Here is a 20232-nt window from a genome sequence, read left to right as displayed (position 1 = left end):
AAACACATGACTCTAGGATATGCAACACCAACAAAAGCAAAGGCTATGTACACAGTAAAGGATGGGCGAGGTTGATGAGAATGCGGCCAGGATGGGTGCTACCTGCACTTATAGTGGTACTGCCCAGTGCTAGGTCTCTTTTCGAAGAAACAATTGGGTTCATATAAAGGGGACCTAGAATCTCTGATTCTGTGGATAACACTAGCAATGCTGGGTGACCTCTCTTCCCTAGAATAGACTGTGAGAATGAACATGCCACTAGTACAAAACAATTAATTGCTCTGAAATTGAAGACTAAAACTTCACAGCGAGTGGGTAATCAAAATGTGGCAATTGATTGCCTTGGAAAGACTGAGGTGAAATCTGAGGGAGCAGGGTGTATATTCAATACATTTTGGAAGCCCCTATTACAATACTTACAGGAAGGCAGAGGCAACTCCTCCGCTAAGGTGGAGTAGCGTCACCCCACTGCTCTTTGAGCAGGAAAAATAAAATGATAATAAATTAGTTATTATCATTTTATTTTTCACTTGTTAGGGGCTAGGTTAGGGCGGGCTGGAGGCACAGGGGGAAGAGTGGTTTGCGCACTCTAAGTGTGCATGGCTGCTTGGCCTACCATCTCGGGCCGGCCAAACAGTCATGCACTCTTTGTATGTTTGCCACCAGGCAGCATTACACAGCCGGGTGGGGAACAAGCCCAGGCCCCCAGTCCCCATCTGAGAGTAGATCCACGGCACTCAGGCTAATCACAATGCTGCATTGCTTCCGTGTTCTGGACTCGCCTTCGAAACGGAGGAGAGACGCGGTCGGTAAAGAGGTAAGTGTTTTTAAAAAAAAAAATTATTTTGTCCTCCCCGCCCGTCCACCCTCATTCCCTGCCAGCTGCCACTGTATGAAGGCTCACCATCCTTGGCCTTTTCAAAGGGACACTCTTACTTACCTTCCCAAAGATACGACAAAAGTCGGAGCACTCAGTATAACCAAGGAGGAATGATCTGAGACTGGAGTCCTCCAACAAATACTACTCATCAAACGGCTCCTTCAAATTTGGACTAAAACACAATGCATAGGCACTTTACAGGGGATTTCATCCCATAAATGAAGTGTTTCAGTGACGTTGTGATAGAGAGAGTACCACCTTATTTACAATGACTTAATGTGGCTTAACACTACCTTGTAAATAAGGCCCCCTTTCACGCTATGCTTATCGTGAAAGGGGAGGGCAATGGGTGTTGCTGTGGGCGTTCCATCGCAACACCCATTGATTCCTACGCTGCCTCCTATTTACAAGGGAAGCGTAAATAGGAGGCAGCGCCAGAATTAAGACCAGAGAAAACCTGTTGTTACCCTGGCACAACGAGGAGAAATGTTTCATTTCTCCTCGTTTTTGCTGTTTTCGTGTGTGCTGCGCTGTGCAGCACACATGACAACAGCAAAAGGCCAATGACTGTTTATGTACAGGAAGATCCCCCTTCCTGCACATAAATAATATATTTTTTAAATGCTGCTTCGCAACTTCTGTGTGTGTTGCATTAAGCAGCATACATAGAAGTTACAAATCGGCATTTAAAGATTGTTTATGTGCAGAAAGGGGGACCTTCCTGTACATAAACAATCTTCCCCTGAACACAGACACCCTTGAACTATGGTGCAAGTGAGCCTGCATTGGCACTAGGTTGTTAAACTTAGCACTAGCGTAGGGGGAAACGCAGGGCTGCACCATACTCTTGTAAATAAGGTGCAGCCCTGCATTTCAGATGTGGCGGAGCATGTCGTTAAGTCAAGGAGGTTAACGACACGCTCCGCCAATTCTTTGTTAATATGCCCCTAAATGTCAAAACCTAGCAGCGAAGTCTCCAAAGCAGAGAAACAGGAATCAGGAAACGCTACAAGTTGCCCTCAAAATCCTGGAGAGTGGCAGTTCAATCCAACAAAGTAGGATACTCGACTTAGCAAGCAAATGAAACAAGACAAGTACCACTCAAGTTCCTTAAGAGTGGGAGTTCAATCCAACAAAGTAGGATACTCGACTTAGCTAGCAAATGAAACAGCACAAGCAACTAAGTTATCCACAAGAGCCTCTGGAACTGTTGGAAGCCACCATTGCGATGTATATTCCTCAGAGCACCACCAGCCTAAATAGTGGTTCTTAATTATAACATGTGCAGTAGCTAAAGAGGTTGTGCGCATGTGCCAGAAGAAAACTCTCAATCCCCGTTTGATTGAGAATTGAGAAACCCAACTAAAATAGCTAGTTGCCATTTTCATATATCTTTGGGTGTTGAGCATTGGGTTCCCAAATATCCTTTTCTTTTTGTCTGAGCCAGTTGGATGTTACTGATGCCTTGTTTTTTCTTTCATTCAGAAAAACTAATAGCGGAACACTTTGGTATTTTTTATTTAATTAAAGCATTTTTATTCGATTCACAGAATCATCAAAGCTTCAAAAAATACTAAGAACATTGTTAACAAAGCGTATACAGTACATTGATCCTCATGTTGGTTACTACACAGTACATAAAACCTATTATTTACAGTTAGCACCAATATGATGAGTTCCATAAAGTGCAAGTGCTGAGTGCAATGTCATCAAGGCTTCTTTAGCAGTACATAATTCAGAAGTTAAAAGTAGTTTTACACTATCATTGGCTATATATATATACATCATGGACATTTAAAATTCATATGACTCCCATAAGAAATGAAATCCTAAAGATTTTGAAATTTTAAAATTTTAAATGTAAGCCCTTTCTTCCTCCTTATGAAATATATAGCCAATAAAAATCTACTGACACCAAATACAAAAAGCTTAGAGCTATCTGTTTTTAATATACGCAGCATTTCAGTGTATTTTCTAATACTCAAATTCCTGCCCAAATGTTTTATCCATTTTCTTCTAGGATTTGCGTAAGTAGGGCAGAAAAATAGGACATGTGCAATGTCCTCCTTGCTTCCTGAATGGCACTGGGTACACTTACAGTCTTTTCCCCCTTCCTGTATCCTTCACCACTTGGATGTAAAAGCCTTTATCTGGAGAGTACCATATCTGAACTTCAGGTAAATACCATAGCAAGTTGAGGTTCAATTTCATCTAAAAATGGTCAAAACAGGGGGTTATTTTGAACATCAAGAATTGAGTTGTGAGTGTACCAGATCTACAATTTAAAGTGACACTGTGCCTGATAAAATTCCAATAAATGGTTTTATTTTTCGGCTTTGAGTGCGGGGTCAGAGTACTCGGTTGTTCCCAGAATCTACTCAAGCCCAGATCCAAAAGTCATTTGTGAATATGGGCCAACCACAGGAAGGTGATATGAATGTCAAGAACCAATAATTCACTCAATGCTTGTCTATTCCTCGGTGGTCCATATTCTAATCCAATATGAAAAGGTCATCCAAACCGCCCTTTGGTCAATTCGTTTTATGCCCAGATCATACATTAGGGGGATCACAGGTGTATTTTGAGGAAGGGCGATTAACCTTCTTAGAACCTTATTTTCCCCCAAAGTTAGAGGGGAGAGTAGTCCCCCCCCCCCCACAGCTCTGAGCTATTCAAGGCAGCAGTTTGAATCCTAGACTTGTAGACGTCTAGGGGTGGTGTAATAGCCTTTGTCATAGTTGCAAAAAGTTTTTTTATAACTGGTGCTTAGTTTTGCATTAAAATAGATCCCGATTTCTTTATCGGGGGGTTCCATGAAAGTTTTGAATCAATGGTTACCTCGAGATAAACAAAACTGGAAACGAGCTCCAAAATCGCACCATTCAACATTATATCATTTTTAAATCTCTTATGGGGCCTTATTGACATATATTTAGTTTTTACTGGGTTTATTTCCAAGCCTTTTAATTTGAAATATTCATCAAGAGTAGTTAAAAGATTTTGTAGGCCCTTTGGCATTTGCGACAACAAGATTGTGTTGTCTGCAAATGTTAATGCACAAATATGGTTCCCTCCCAGTTTCAGGGAATCATGCTTAGATTTTTGCAGGAACTCAACCATATCATTAACATATAAGAGAAACAAAGTTGACGCCAGGACGCAGCCCTGGCACACACCTCTCTTAACTGGTATCTCATCTTTGAGTTCCTCCCCTTTGCCCCAACGGACTCTTGCAAAATTGTCCTCGTGAAGACTAGTCAACTGGACTAAAATATTTTTTGGTACCCCCTGCTGCAATAAATGTATCCATAACAGATCTCTGGGGATTGAATCGAATGGAGCCTTTAAATCAATAAAGGCCACATATAAGTGGCCAGATCTCAGCCTTGTGTATTTCCAGGCTACAGTTACGAGCCTGAACACTTGAACTATTGTACTAGTTCTCCTTTTAAAACCCACTTGACATGGGGAAAGTACATAGTTTTCTATCATCCAGTCATTTAACTTATCTAAGATCTGTTTGGCATAAACCTTTTGCATTATGTCTATCAAACTGATAGGTCTGTAATTAGTGGGATCGTCCCTCCTGCCCTTCTTGTATATCGGGACGATCTCCGCGCCCTTTCAAGATTCTGGAATGGGATGCCCTCTAGCAATTGCGTTGCATAAAAGATTAATGTATGGCCTCAGGCACATGTTTAAAAAGGTCCCCAGGTATCTTATCGGGGCCAGGAGCTTTCGATGACTTAATAGCAGCTATGGCCAGTGTGGTATCGTCTATGCTAAATTGCAACGGTGCAATCTCATTTGACGTCATGAGCTCCTCAATACTACTTGTGGTATCTCTGACTATTACAGCCGGATGGGCATATAGATGGGCAAAATGTCTATGCCAGGTGCAAGGGTCCAAATTATAATCTTGGACCGGAATACTTAGTTTACTACCATTAGCAATGATCCGCCAAGTCAAGGATAGGTCACCTGCCTTTGAGGCAGTTATCAAGGTTTCCCAACTAGCATCCTCCCAGTTTCAGAACTTTATTATATGTGTTTCTTTCTTGCCTAATCATAACTGTCTCCTTAGTTTGCAAAGCCCTAATGAGGCATTGTTTGGCCGCTACACATTCTTTGTTGAACCATGGGTTAGACAACAGCATCTTGTTACTATGTTTGGCCTTCCCAGTCTCAGATTTGGCTAGGTAGGGTTTTATATTTTCTACTAACTTCTGATGGATCTGTGTTATAGGTATGGCTTCAGGACACACTTTTAAAAAAAGCGATACGAGGTCACTAAATATATTATAAATACAAATGAGGGGTTCTACATTTTCCAGTATAGAGGGCCATTTTACTGCCCTCCTATTATTGCTCACTATAGGCTGGATAACCTCTGTGCCTGTTCCAGGGTGAATCAAAGAGTGTAGCAGGAAATATTTCCCTGTGAAATCTAAACACAAAGGGAAATTATCACTTTCTCTTCTGTCATCAACTTTAAAATCCTGCACGTAAGCCCAATAAGCAACGCTTATCATAATGTAATCTATCCGGGATGAAGAAAGACCTCTCAAAAAGGTATTAGAGCATTCAAGATCTGAGGGGTATCTGCCATTGCAAGACCTTAGTCCTTACTCTATGGTGAAAGTAAGTAATTGCATTGCAGAGACAGAACATCCCAAAGTCTTTTCTGTCCTCAGTAGTGCGATATCCATTGCAAGGTCTTCTTCCTCAAAAATTGTATCTAATCCCGACAAAGGTTCGTAGCAGCAGTTAAAATCACCTCCAATTATAATGGGCCCATTGGATTTAATAGAGTCAAGGACTTCTTCTAAATGCTGGATTAATGGTGATTCTTTTGAACGCTCTCTTGGTCTTTTATATATATTGAATAAATACAGCCAGGAATTATTTGGAAATTTTAAGCTTAAGCCCAGTATGTCATCTGTGACAGTAGGTAACATTTCTATGGACGCATTTACTTGATGTTTTATCCAAATTAAGAGGCCTCCTGATGTCTTCCTCTAGTTGATTGATGGGCCTCTATACTAAATGTTATGTAGCCTATTTTAAATAGTGGTTCCCTTGCCCAGGTCTCTTGGAAAAGGCAGAGATCAAATTATCAATATAATCCTGCCAGTCAGGTTCTTGAAGGCTTTTTGAAAGGCCGGCTATATTCCAAGACACCATCTTCACACAATCTGGAGATGGTTTATTAGCGGGGCAGCCACAATCTGATGTTATTTGTATTGGTTTATCGGTGGGGCAACCTTCATTATTTTTTATCTTTGTATGTTTATTTTGTAAAGTCCTCCACAAATGACATCTTTGCAGATTTTTATTTCCAAAAGTACATAACTGAAAAACGTTTCCTTTTGTTAGCCAATACGTGTTTCACCTCATGTGTAGCCTGTGAGGCTGGAGCCTTTTTAAGGTTGTACACAACCGTGAACAGTAGAAACCACAAACGGGACCGCAGTGACTATTGGCCCTTTGGATTGAAACCTTAAAACTTGAAAAAGTCCCAGCCTCACAGGCTACTCATTTGGCCGTAAAGAGAGGTAAGGCGCTACTAAGCAACCAAAAGTTATATATCATATGGAGTGATAACGTTAAAAGCAGATACAAGCAGGTTTTGAAAGAGCAGCAAATAGCATCAACACTTGCAAGATAATGCTGCGATCAGAAGCGACGTGAGGCAGAGATCAAACCGGTGTCAGACAGTACAAAGAGACGCCTAAAAGCAAAGTGTTTCAGATAGAAGAAACGGTCATCTGCTTACTAGAACTGAGTAACGAGAAACATCATGCCATAGCGTTGGCGGAAGTGGCCCCAGAAAAAGTGACCGGGCATTTGTTTACAGAGCCATCCATACGTGAAGCAGCACACCACCAAAGTTGTCGAATGGGGCTCAGAACAACTGCAGAGATCCTTGAAGATCAGAAAGCCGAGAGCAGCGATCAGAATAGTGAAAGGTTGTTTTCCCATTAGAGACCAAGAAAAAAGCCATGTTTCCTTTAATGATCAGAAATGACCCAGAAGCCAGCACATCCCAAGACCTCAGAGATGATTTGCATAAACAAGATCACCAAGCAGCGTGAGAAAGAACACTACTTTCCACATCAGTACGTTCCACCAATGGTTATAATGGTGTCGCCTTCCTGAAATGACCATCAGGATTCAATACCACAAAAAAACTAAATATTGGCAACAGATAGACTGCTTCGATAGAGACATTTGATGATTTCATTGATGCATTACAAGAAACAGAGAAATTAAGGATCTTGCTGATGAAAGTGTGAAAGAAGTCATAAGGTAAATGCTACAAGCTGACAAAATTACAGAGCGTAAAAAAAAAGAAATCTTGAGTTCAAGTTCAATCCAATGCCAAATTTAGATTATGAAAAGTACATTTTCAGTCAGGAATGACAAAAAGTTGGTGAAACCAGTAAAATTTTTGTTTGAAGATTGGATACGCTCATCAAACACTGTAGGCTCAATGAATTTAATATTTAGGAAGCTATACGTGTCAGAGTTATTGACAGATGCCTGTCAGATTCATTCAGATGATGAATGCTCAGAGAAACTTTTAGCGGTCGATTACGATGCTGTTCGGAAGGGCTCTGAATCGGATTTGGGTTTGCCGAATCCGAACCCTTTTTTTCGACCGGATTGTACACAGTTCCCAACGACTGATTACGATTCCCGGAAACCATTAGGGCTGTCTGAATTGGAAAGTCGAATTGTACAACTCCATGGACACGGTTTTCGAGCGAGTGATTATGATGACTGATTTGGACAGCCGTTCTGATTCGTTTTGCCTGAAACGAAACGACTGTCAGAATATGTCTTTGGGGGCCCATAGCAGGCTCCCCTTCACACGGGGCCTTCTGAATCTGGCCCGTGGGGGTACCCAAAGTGCCCCCTTTCAGACCATGCATAATGTAGCAGGCACCATGGGGTTCCTGCCACAGAATGCACGATTTTCCCCAGCCCCCTTTCTTCAATGGGAGCCTGTGTTCTCATTCTAAACCCAGGCTCTCATTGAAGTCAATGGGAGTCCGACTGAATCATATCCGGAAGCATCCGAATGCATCAAATTCACTTGGTCGGACTCCCCTGTTCCGAGTCATTCGTAAAGCATTCAGGAACAGAATCGATCGGAATGCTTTCCGGACGAGATCGTATTCAGCCCCTTAGTCTGGAGCGAGTACTCATGGCTGCCAGACCTGAAGAGCATGCTGATCGGCAAGCTGCTGACAAGGAGGTGGCCGGTGCCCAGAATGTCAGTCGTGAACATGAAAAGTAAGCCAAAGCAGAAGGTAGAAGGACACAGAGTGATGTCTCCACGGAAAAAGAAATTGTGCTTCAAGTGTGGATGTTCATTTCCACATGAAAGTGAATGTCCCACTAGTGCAAAGGCTGGGGGTAGGAGAACTAGTTTGTAACAGTTTGCAAGGCAAAGGAAAAAGTAAGTGTGTCACAGCGCAAAGACAAAAAGGCTTCCCGAAAGCTTCAAAGCATTGTTCAACACACGCCTACAAGGCTAAGTGACCAAACCACTTGAGGAAAATTGACACCAAAGGAAGTATATCATCATTTACATCATCTTCAAAAAGTGCTTCAGTCTCAACATCAAGTGAAAGAGAAGATGATGGTTGTCCAATGTTGATGTTTACCTCAGAAAAACGTGCACATTTTGGACTGGCCGCTTGTGAAGAAAACTGCAAGTGAAAGAAAAACCACATGAAAAAGTACCAGTCATTCGAAAATTCTCTGAAGATTACACAAGAAATAAACGGATGCTCAATACCTTTTATTATCGACAGCGGTGCATTGATAAACATAATGCCTGAGGAGAAATACAATGAACTATCGCCACAGAAAACTAAAATGCATACATAGGCTGCATCATTGTCATTAAAATGTCAATGTTCATTTGTATCAACAATGAAACACAAGAAAGCAAAAGTACAAGCACTCATTCATGTACTTCAAGGTACGGCATCAAATGCCTGTTTACTCAGCTTCACCACAGCTGCTGATATGGGACTGATATCAGTTAAAAATAGCATGAATAATAGAGCAACCATAACAGCTGACTATAGAAGCTGCACTTCACTCTCTGTTTCCTTATCTTCAATGCATTTGTGCACAACAATTCCTGTACCTCCCGTTGTTCGGTACAACTGCAATGCAGAATAGAAACTTGACTTTACTTTGGAATGGTGCACCAACAAACTTCTTATACACAAAAGAAGAGAGCAGACGTAAGGACAGGAATTCCTTTTTCTTTTTTAAAATTCCAATCTTCTGAGTCCATACAAAACATCCAGCCAACGCGTTTCATGCAGTTAACATTTTAACTTGATCAGAGCTGTAAGCAATGCATATATATATACATAAATATACACACATGATACCAAATAGACATACAACATGTACACAAAAAGCTCTCAATGGACATACTGTGACAAAACCGAAAAGAATTTCTTAGCAAAAAACTTGATAAACATATAACTGGCACAGACTATTGAATTTATGACAATGACACCCATATATTGACAAGACACAAATCTTTAACAAGGTAGTATAATGAGCAGCCATTGTACATTAAACACACTAATAACAGCAACTCTGAACCCCTTGGACAAATATAAAATACTAAGACATTCCACACTGACTAAATTTCGTGTGGAATGAACCTAAAGAGTTTTTTAAAAAAACAGAGCGGAGGATTATAATGAAAGATTAACACCTTAACAAGTGTTCCTACAGACAGTTGGAAAAGGGGCCAGGACATGTTTCTAATATACGTACAAATGGTGTAAAACTAATGACAAAATCAAGTGGAGGCCATGGTGGTTCAAGGTGCAATAAAAACACTTAGTGCCACAAATATGGACAAGTATAAGCAGTAGGAGAGCATACCTTTGAAATAGTATATCACAGGATTGTCCAGGTAACCACAATAGGCTTTATATGAAAAATAATTTCCAGAGATTCCTCCTTCACGCCCAGAAAGGTCAAACGTTAAAGGGACCATACTGCTATCATGGGCGAATAATAAGGCTGCAGGTTTGATAGCCTGTTAAATATACCTAAGTGAATAAAGTAAACATTAGAGATAAACCAAGTCCGTGGCAGCCAGAATATAAACAAAACTTTTCATGTAGCTGCAATATTATCAGACTATACTGAGAGGGTATTGCGTCGAGACAGGGAACGATGACACTGAAAATGTCACACAGGCCAAAATATGACAAGCTAAAGAGTCCTGGTCGTGAATCTTATGTCAACTCACAATATCACAAACTAATTCAGCATTTCTCGACTCTTATGCTGACAAAAATCCTATAGAAAAAACAAGCAGAATGGCCTAGTCAGCCAAGGGTAAACATGTCCACGAAGCCCATAAGCTCGAAATATGGACCGGATAACATGTTATTATGAGTCAACAAGGAAACCTAATGATTCAGAGACAAGTGATTATCACCGGATGACATTAGTAAACATTTATTCTAAAACCGAATTTCACATCCGCCAATGTGCAATTGAAACTGAAAAGTAGCAGTTTGTCACCCTTGCAGATGGCAGCCCCAATCGATTATGTTAAAGTGCGCTAATGCCTAAGGTCATGAATACCGTATAACTGTGTAGAGCATAAATATTAATTGAACTGAGCAAAGAAGGGTTAAAGCCAAAACCCGAAGGAAAGAATCACCCAGGCATCTTACACAGATCATAGAGCTTGTATATTGTAATGAGTCTCCCTTGCGAATAGGCTAAATAAAATGAGGCAATAAAGAAAACCTGCCAAAGTAGATTCGAAATGGCAAGATAAATATATGTCATCGACATGAAAATCGCGCCCTATTTTCCCCTATTGGCTAAACAAGATGTCTCTTACCGCAAGTCCGTGGTAAACTGTCACAACGCCAACCAGGTAGAAATCATCTGACCCGTTGTTGCCGAACAGCTATAAGGCCATGCGTGAGCTGAATAAAACGTAAGCCGATAAGTCAGCGCTGTTGTTAATATTAACCAGACGCAGAACGCAGAGGTCCGCATATGAGCTGAAGAAGCTGTGCACTGATAGGTCAGCAGTGTTGTCAATCGAAACCAGACGCGGAGTGTGGGAGTCCGCCGCAAAGTGAAATTAAAAAATATTACAGAGGCAATTGTGTAAAAATGAAAGCAACATAGAGACGAGACAGTGATCGAACAAATTAGAAATGACAAAAAGTGAGAATAAGAAAAGGGGTCATGAAAAAAAGACGACAAATGGTCCACAGCCTCAAGACCAATAACCTCGTAAACAAAAGAAAAGGTAGAAGTGTCCGCCATGTCAGTCTGGTCTAAGCAAAGGGGGAGAATAGTTAGAAAAAAAGACAATTCCTGAAATACTGTACGCTATCATGACGCGCGTCTCAAGTCGTCACTGGGATATTAAAAATAAAAAATAAGTGAAGGAAAAAAAAAGATGAGTGTAAGAGTAAATATAAAATTGAAGAACCTAATAACCAATGGCTGCAGCATCGGAACGGACATGGAAGTAACCACATAAAAGGTCTTAGTTTATGGAGGCAGAAAGCGATGCGTAGATGCTCTTAAGTCTGTGCCGTAAACTACGTAAATACTATTATCATAGTAGAATATAGTCAGCAGGGGAATCATCATTCATTCTGCCTATGTTGCAAAGGTGGATAATTGCTAACAATAACTGGCATTCATTAACTTTCAACCCAAAACTGTCAGATGTAATGGCACAGATGCTGAATGTGTACTAAACTCCAGCTATGTGACAATGGCACCACACATCAGGAGCCACAGAAATGCAACTCATTATGAATATGTGTATAAGATCCTGTTTAGTGCGTGGCCAAGGAGTTAATAGGCAGTCACTGAACATGTTGCGGTATCACCGAAAAAACCTACTCTTGAACCAAAACCAGACTGTGCAAACTAATGCCAATCAAACATCAATCTCATCTCAGGAAGTAATGGGACTCATTATCTGTGTTGTGACCTCAAGAGACAGACTGTAATCTGAAAATCCATTTAGCTTCAGTCTGACTCAGAATGAGATCTCTGTTACCACCTCGTGTATTGCCGGTAATGTGGTCAATCCCAAAATAACAAAAAGAGGAGTCTCCTGCATGTGCTACTCTATGGGGATGAGTCATAGATATCTAGAGTCCAAATTGAGCAGGGCTCGCGGTGTTCCTGAATCTGTGTCATGAAATACAAGCACAGCCAATGATGTAAACCACAAATGATGTGTTACAATTGATAAAATGCCTTATCTTTTGGACATAACCTATGTTATAGCTAAACTCCTTCCGCTTGTTCTGGCCATATTAACATATGTTGGGTTGCAATTGCTACAAGTGTAGAACCCTACAGGTCCCGATGGTAACCAAGTTTTTTTTGTAGACCTTTTCGTGGTAACATAACTGGGACAGAGTGAATCTCGGAGTGTGTGTCCTCTCCTGTACCTATTGTAGGATTATTGTTAATAAATGGACGTAATGTAGGGATGTTCCATAAAAGATGCCAGTGTTTTCTGAATGTTTTGAAAATCTTGTCACTGTGTAGGGTATATTTAGTGTTGAATGCTAGTTTACTTGTAGAGTATGCCTGGCCAGTCCTCTTGTGTGTGGTGCCACGTTTATTGTCCCTAGGTGTGTTAGATCTCAGTAAACATACTGCTCTCTGTTCTGCTTGCTCCAATGAATTTTGGTCATACCCACTGTGATGGAACTGGTGTTTAATATCCTTTATATTCTCTCTGAATTTGGTGTCCTCACTTCAAATACGCCTAGTTCGCACCATTTCACCGTAGTGAATATTTCTGATGACAGAATTTACATGTACATTTGATGCATGCAGTACGGTGTACATGCAGTTCGCTTACGGCACATTGTACTATGAGCCACCCCATCTTTAACGTAGAAATGAATATCCCAAAAAATCGATATTGTCCCTGTGGTGGGGCATAATGAGTTGGACGTTGTAGGGATTATCATTCAAATACACCAAGTGGACAAATAGAGGATCATTGGGGCCTGCCCAGAGGCAAATGATATTATCTATATACCTCTTCCAGAATATGATGTATTTACTTCAGGGGGAGGCAAATTTGCCCCAGGCATGCTCCCTGTCAAAACAGCGAGAGCCAATGGCAGTTCCCTGCAATTGATGGTACCATTCCTCATCATGCATAAAGTAGATCTTAGACGTGATTAGGTCTATCATATCCAATATCACAGCATTTTTATGCATAATGATCCGACTCATCCTTATTCAGGTAATGACATATGGCCATCAAGCCAAAGTCCTTCTGGTTACATGTGTACAAACTCACTGTGTCAAACGTCATGAATTGCAACTCTTCTGACCATATGAAATCATTAATCTTGATCAAAATATCCTTGCTATCCCTAAGATAGGATGGGAGGTTGGTTACATGTTTCTGCAAGGTAATATCCACAAACTCCGATAACTCTTCCATCGGTGAGGCCACCCCGGAAATGATGGGTCTTCCAGGTGGGAAGGTCCCACCTTTGTGCACTTTTGGTAAAATATGTATACACGAGAATCTAGCATTCTCAACTCGTAAAAATCTGTATTCATCATCCATGAGCAAGCATTTGTCCCTCCATTCACATAATCTACAGTTAATATAGGTGTTGTATTTGTCATGATCTGTTTGTAACACTGCTGATCGGTCAATTGGCGAAAAATCTCACACACACAATCAATCCTGTCCATGATTACAACATTCCCACCTTTGTTCGCCTCCCTTATTGCAATGTCTGCATCATTTTGCTGTCTGCGTAAAGCCTCCCCCTCCCTACCTGAAAATTAAATTTAGGTTGGGGGCCAAATTTGTTGGGGATCTCCAGTAATCGCAATTCTTGTGTAACCTTTCCCCCAAATTCATCGATGTTTGAATGGTAACCACTATGCGGGACAAATCTAGATTTAGGCCTGAGCCCAGTGTTGATGTTGAGACTCTCTCTGGCATTCTGATCATCTAAGATTTTCTGCACCTCTATTTCATCATCATTTTCAACTGAAAATAGATTTTGTACATCACATACATCACCAATAGTTTGTAATTCAGTTAAAGTTTCACACACATTAGAAACAGATTTATATACTTGCTGTGAAAAATTCTCTTTTGAAGTAAGTGCACGCAGAAATTTGAACAAGTCAATGTAAACATTAAACAAATCCCCCCATTGTGAAGCACAAAATCCAAGAGCCCTTTTCAAAAAGCTAATCTCATGTTCATCTAATATTCTGCTAGGGAGATTGACGGTCTGGAGATTCATCTGGGTGGGTATTGGTTCTGCCAAATGTGTAACGTGATTCTGGACATCAAATCTTCCATCAATTCCTGACCATGTAGAGTTGGAATTTTCAAAACCCACCAGTTCTAGTTTCTCTTTGAGGTGTTTAGCATAGCATGACTGTCTGGTTTCCCTTCTCCTTCTCCTCCTACCTCTCCTTGTCTTTTTTGTCCCTTTTTGTGCTGTCTGTTGCCTATGCGGAGTCGCTTCAATTCCTTCTGAAAACTGGAGGCTTCTTCCCCTTAAGGGGTGTCTAACTGTGTTGTATTAGCAGCAGCACTCTCACTAGAGGCTAATGAGTTACTACTGGTTGATCTTGTCTCAAGACTTTCCTCCCTACCCCTCTTTCTATCTTCCAATGTGTTAAGGTTGTCGTATTTTTTCACAAAAGTATAGATACGACCATCCCTATAATCACGGTCAGCTCGTTTAATTTTACGGATCTTTTTGTCCCTGAGATATAGCCGGTGATCTTCAATCACTGTATTCACAATGCTATAATTCCCGGAATTTGTAGATATTACCTTGCAGAAACATTTAACCAAGCTCCCATCCTATCTTAGGGATAGCAAGGATATTGGTCAAGTTTCATGATTTCATATAGTCAGAAGAGTTTCCATTCGTGACGTTTAACGTAGTGAGTTTGTACATGTGAATCCAGAAGGACTTTGGCTTGATGGCCATACGTCATTACCTGGTTAAGGATGGGGTGGATCATTATGCATACAATGCTATGATATTGGATATCATAGACCTATTCCTGTCTAAGAATTACTTTAAGCATGATGAGAAATGGTACCATCAATTGCAGGGAACTGCCATGGGCTACCGCTTTGCTCCCTCTTATGCTGGACTCTTTATGGGCTGGTATGAGAGGGGGCATGCCTATGGCAAAGGTGCCTCCCCCTGAAGTAAATACATCATATTCTGGGGGAGGTACATAGATGATAAAATTTGCCTTTGGGCAGGCCCAGGCCATTCAGTTTTTGACTACCTTGTGTATTTGAATGATAATCCCTACAACGTGAAACTCACTATGCACCACCACAGAGACAATCTTGATTTTTGGGATATTCACTTTTACATTAAAGATGGGGTGGTTCACAGTACAATGTACCTTAGGCAAACTGCATGTAACAGCGTCCTGCACGCATGTTATGTTATGTTATGTTATGTTACATGAATTTATTACGTGCACGGCTACTCAGGAGTGTCCCAGCGCAAGTCTAAAGGGGTATCATAGGGAACTTCAGATAAAAAGATGGGTTTTTAGTTTTCTTTTAAAAACCACTAGATCCTGAATAGTGTGCAGATCCAGCGGGAGAGCATTCCAGGCAATAGTTGCCTTCAATGAGAAGGAGCCACCACCAATCCTCTGCTGTTTAAAGCGAGGGACATGGGCCAGGAATAGGGATGCGGAACGCAAGAAGCGTGTAGGGGCATAGAAAGAACCCCGCCTCTGTAGATAAAGAGGCCTGCATCCGTGTAGCGCACGATGGGCCATAATCAGTAATTTAAATTTCACTCTGGCTGCTAACGGCAGCCAGTGGTAAAGAAGCAGCTGATTCTGTTCACTGTCCCTCGCTGACAGCCCCAACAGCAATCTGGCTGCGGTATTCTGGACCACCTGTAGGTTCTTCATTAGATAGCTTGGGATGCCAGAAAAGAGGGCATTGGCTTAGTCCGTCAAGTGCACATGTAAAATCTGTTATCAGAAATATTCCCTACAGTGGAATGGTACGAACTAGGGATATTTTGAGTGAGGACACAAAATTCAGAGAGAATATAAGGGATATTAAACACTGTTCCCATCACCGTGGGTATGGCACAAAATTATTGGAACAGGCAGAACAGAGATCAGTATATTTACCGATATCTAGCACACTTAGGGACAATAAATGTGGCGCCACACACAAGAGGACTGGCCAGGCATACTCTACAAGTAAACTGGCATTGTATACCAAATATACCCTACACAGTGAGAAGACTTTGAAAACATTCAGAAAACACTGACATCTGTTATGGTACATCCCTACATTACGTCCATTTATTAACAATAATCCTACAATAGTGTACAGGAGAGGGCTCACACTCCGGGATTCACTCTGTCCCAGTTATGTTACCACGAAAAGGTCAGCAAAAAACACTTGGTTACCATCGGGACCTGTAGGGTTCTACACTTGTAGCAATTGCAACCCAACATCTGTCAATATGGCCAGAACAAGCGGAAGGAGTTTAGCTATAACATAGGTTATATCCAAAAGATCAGGCATTTTATCAATTGTAACACATCATTTGTGGTTTACATCATTGCCTGTGCTTGTAATTCATGACACGGATTCAGGAACACTGCAGAGCCCTGCTCAATTTGGACTCTAGATATCCTATGACTCATCCCTATAGAGTAGCGCATGCAGGAGACTCCTCTTTTTGTTTTTTTGGGATTGACCACATTACTGCCAATACACGAGGTGGAAACAGAGATCTCATTCTGAGACAGACTGAAGCTAAATGGATTTGCAGATTGCAGTCTGTCTCTCGGGGTCACAACACAGATAATGAGTCCCATTACTTCCTGAGATGAGATCGATGTTTGATTGGCGTTAGTTTGCACAGTCTGGTTTTGGTTCAAGAGTAGGTTTTTTGGGTAATACCGCAACATGTTATGTGACTGCCTATTATCTCCTTGGCCACGCACTAAACAGGTTCTTATACACATAGTCATAACGAGTTGCATTTCTGGGGCTCCTGAATGTGTGATGCCATTGTCACATAGTTGAAGGTTAGTTCACATTCTGCATCTGTGCCATTCCATCTGACAGTTTTGGGTTGGTAGTTAATGAATGCCAGTTATTGTTAGCAATAATCTACCTTTGCAACACAGGCAGAATGAATGAGGCTTCCCCTGCTGACTGTATTCTACTATGATAATAGTATTTACATAGGTTACGGAACAGACTTAAGAGCATCTACGCATTGCTTTCTACCTCCATAAACTAAGACCTTTTATTTGGTTACTTCCATGTCCGTTCCAATTCTGCAGCCATTGCTTATTAGGTTCTTCAATTTTATATTTACTCTTATACTCTTACCCTCATCTTTTTTTTTACTTCGCTTATTTTTATTTTTTATTTTTAATATCCCAGTGACGACTTGAGACGCACATCATGATAGCGTACAGTATTTCAGGATTTGTCCTATTTTCCAACTATTCTCCCCCTCTGCTTAGACCACACTGACATGGCGGTCGATTCTACCTTTTCTTTCGTTAACGAGGTTATTGGTCTTGAGGCTGTGGACCATTTTTCGCCTTTTTTTCATGTCCCCTTTTCTTATTCTCACTTTTTGTCATTTCTAATTTGTTCAATCACTGTCTCACCTCTATGTTGTTTTCATTTTCACACAATTGCCTCTGTAATATTTAATTTCACTTTGCAGCTCATGCGCGGACCTCTGCGTTCCGGGTCTGGTTACTATTAACAACAGCGCTTACTTATCGGCTTTTGTCTTATTCAGCTCACGCATGGCCTTATAGCTGTTGGGAGCCAACGGGTCAGTTGATTTCTACCTGGTTGGCGTTTTGACGGTTTACCCCGGACTTACGGTAAGATACCTCTTGTGTAGCCAATAATGGAATATAGGGTGCGATTTTCATGTTGATGACATTAATTTATCTGCCATTTCAAATCTGCTTTGGCAGGTTTTCTTTATTGCCTCATTTTATGGAGCCTATTCGCAGGGGTGACGCATTACAATATACAAGCTCTATGATCTATGTAGATGCCAGGGCCGAGTCTTTCCTTCGGGTTACGGCTTTAACCCTTCTTTGTTTAGTTCAATTTATATTTATGCTCTACACAGTTATACGGTATTCATAACCTTAGGCATGTGCACACTTTAACGCAATCGATTGGGGCTGCCATTTGCAAGGGTGACAGACTGCTACTTATCAGTTTCAATTGCACATTGGCGGATGTGAAATTCGGTATTAGAATAAGTGTTAACGAATGTCATTTGGTGATAGATAATCACATGTCTCTGAAGCATTGGGTTTCCTTGTTGACTCATTATAACATGTTATCCGGTCCACATTTCTAGCTTATGGGTTTTGTGACCATGTTTACCCTTGGTTTACCTGACTAGACCATTCTGCTTGCTTTTGCTATAGGATTTCTGTCAGCATAAGAGTCAAGAAATGCTGAATTAGTTTGTGATATTGTGAGTTGACATAAGATTCACGATCCGGGCTCTTTAGCTTGTCGTATTTTGGGCTGTGTGACATTTTTAGTGTCATCGTTTCCTGTCCCGTCGCAATACCCTCTCAGTAAAGTCTATTGATATTTCACAACATGAAAAGTTTTGTTTTTGTTCCGGCTGCAATGGATTTGGTTTATCTTTAATGTTTACTTTATTCCCTAAGGTATATTCGACAGGCTATCACATCCGCGGCCTTATGATTGGGCCATAATAGCAGTAAGGTCCCTTTGAAGTTTGACCTTTCTCGGCGCAAAGGAGGAATCTCTTGAAAAACAATTATATGAAGCATATTGTGGTTATATGGACAGTCCGGTGATATACTATTTCAAAGGTATGCTCTCCTACTTCTTATACTTGTCAATATTTGTGGCACTAAGTGTTTTTATTGCAGCTTGCACCACCATGGCCTCTACTTGATTTTGTCATTAGTATTGCACCATGTGTTCGTTTATTAGAAACATGTTTTGGCCCCTTTTCCAACTGTCTGTAGGAACTCTCGTTAATGTGTTAATCTTTCATTATGATCCTCGGCTCCGTTTAAAAAAAAAAAGTATTTAGATTCATTCCACACGACCTTTAGTCAGTGTGGTATGGCTTAGTAGTTTTTATTTGTCCAAGGGGTTCAGAGTTGGTATTAGCGTGTTTACTTTAGAATGGCTGCTCATTATACTACCTTGGTAAATATATTGGTGTCATTGTCATAATTGCAATAGTCTGTGCCAGTTATATGTTTATCAAGTTTGTTGTTTAAGAAAATCTTTCCAGTTTTGTCACAGTATGTCCAATGAGAGCTTTTTTGTACATGTATGTCTATTTGGTATCATGTGTGAATTTGTATGTAAATATATATGTATTGCTTACAGCACTGATGAAGTTCCAGTTTTAACTGCATGAAACACATTGGCTGGATGTTTGGTATGGACTCAAAAGATCGGAATTGAAAAAAGAAAAAAGAAAAGGGAATATCTGTCCTTACAGCTACTCTCTTCCATTGTGAATCAGAAGTTTGTTGGTGCACCATTCCAAAGTAAACTCAGCTATAACATGAATGCCCATCACAAAATAGTAAGTCAGTTCCCTTTGCTGTTTCATGGGTTAGGAAAACTCAAGATTATGAAAGTACAAGTACACATTAATGAGGACGTCTATCCTATTGCTCAAAGACAAAAAAATTGCATTTAGTTTACATGAAGCAGTTGAAAAGGGACTTGAATCATTACTCAAGCATGATATCATTTAGCTTTCCACTGGTCCAATGTCAAAGGTTGAGACCATAGTAGTATTACCCAAAAAGTTCAATGAAGGAGATGTATGCATCTGTATTGCTATGCGTCAAGTGAACAAGGCAATTGAACGAGAATGACATCCAGATCCGCACATTACCGACATGATAACCCAATTGAATGGTGCGAAGGTCTTCTCTCACCTTGATTTGAATAAAGGCTATAATCAGTTGGAAATCAAGCAGAATTACAGGCGCATTAACGAACTTTTCTACACATATTGGTTGTGTTTTGTTATAAAAGACTACGTTTCGGTGTGTAATCAGCTGCAGCTTTTTCAAGATGTCATTCAACGTATCATACAGCCTGTCATGAATTCTTTCAATTATAGTGATGATGTATTTATTTTTGGAGCTATACAGAAGGAGCACAATAAAGCTTTCACACAAGGGTGTTGTTTATGTGTGGATGCAGGTTTAACCTTGATTATCCAATAAATGTGAGTTCCATCATACAAAGC

The 20232-nt window shown here is 40.6% G+C and overlaps 1 long non-coding RNA gene across 1 annotated transcript in view; it reads right to left on the bottom strand.

Moving 5' to 3' along the window:
• LOC144819603 (uncharacterized) overlaps positions 1-20232 on the bottom strand; it is a 235847-nt gene that overhangs the window by 207216 nt on the left and 8399 nt on the right. The window lies entirely within an intron of this gene.

The sequence above is a fragment of the Lissotriton helveticus genome, chromosome 2_1, assembly GCF_964261635.1.
Source record: "Lissotriton helveticus chromosome 2_1, aLisHel1.1, whole genome shotgun sequence".
In the NCBI taxonomy this organism is placed as follows: Eukaryota; Metazoa; Chordata; class Amphibia; order Caudata; family Salamandridae; genus Lissotriton; species Lissotriton helveticus.
The sequence above is the reverse complement of the archived record's forward strand: the minus strand, read 5'-3'. Positions and strand labels throughout refer to the sequence as shown.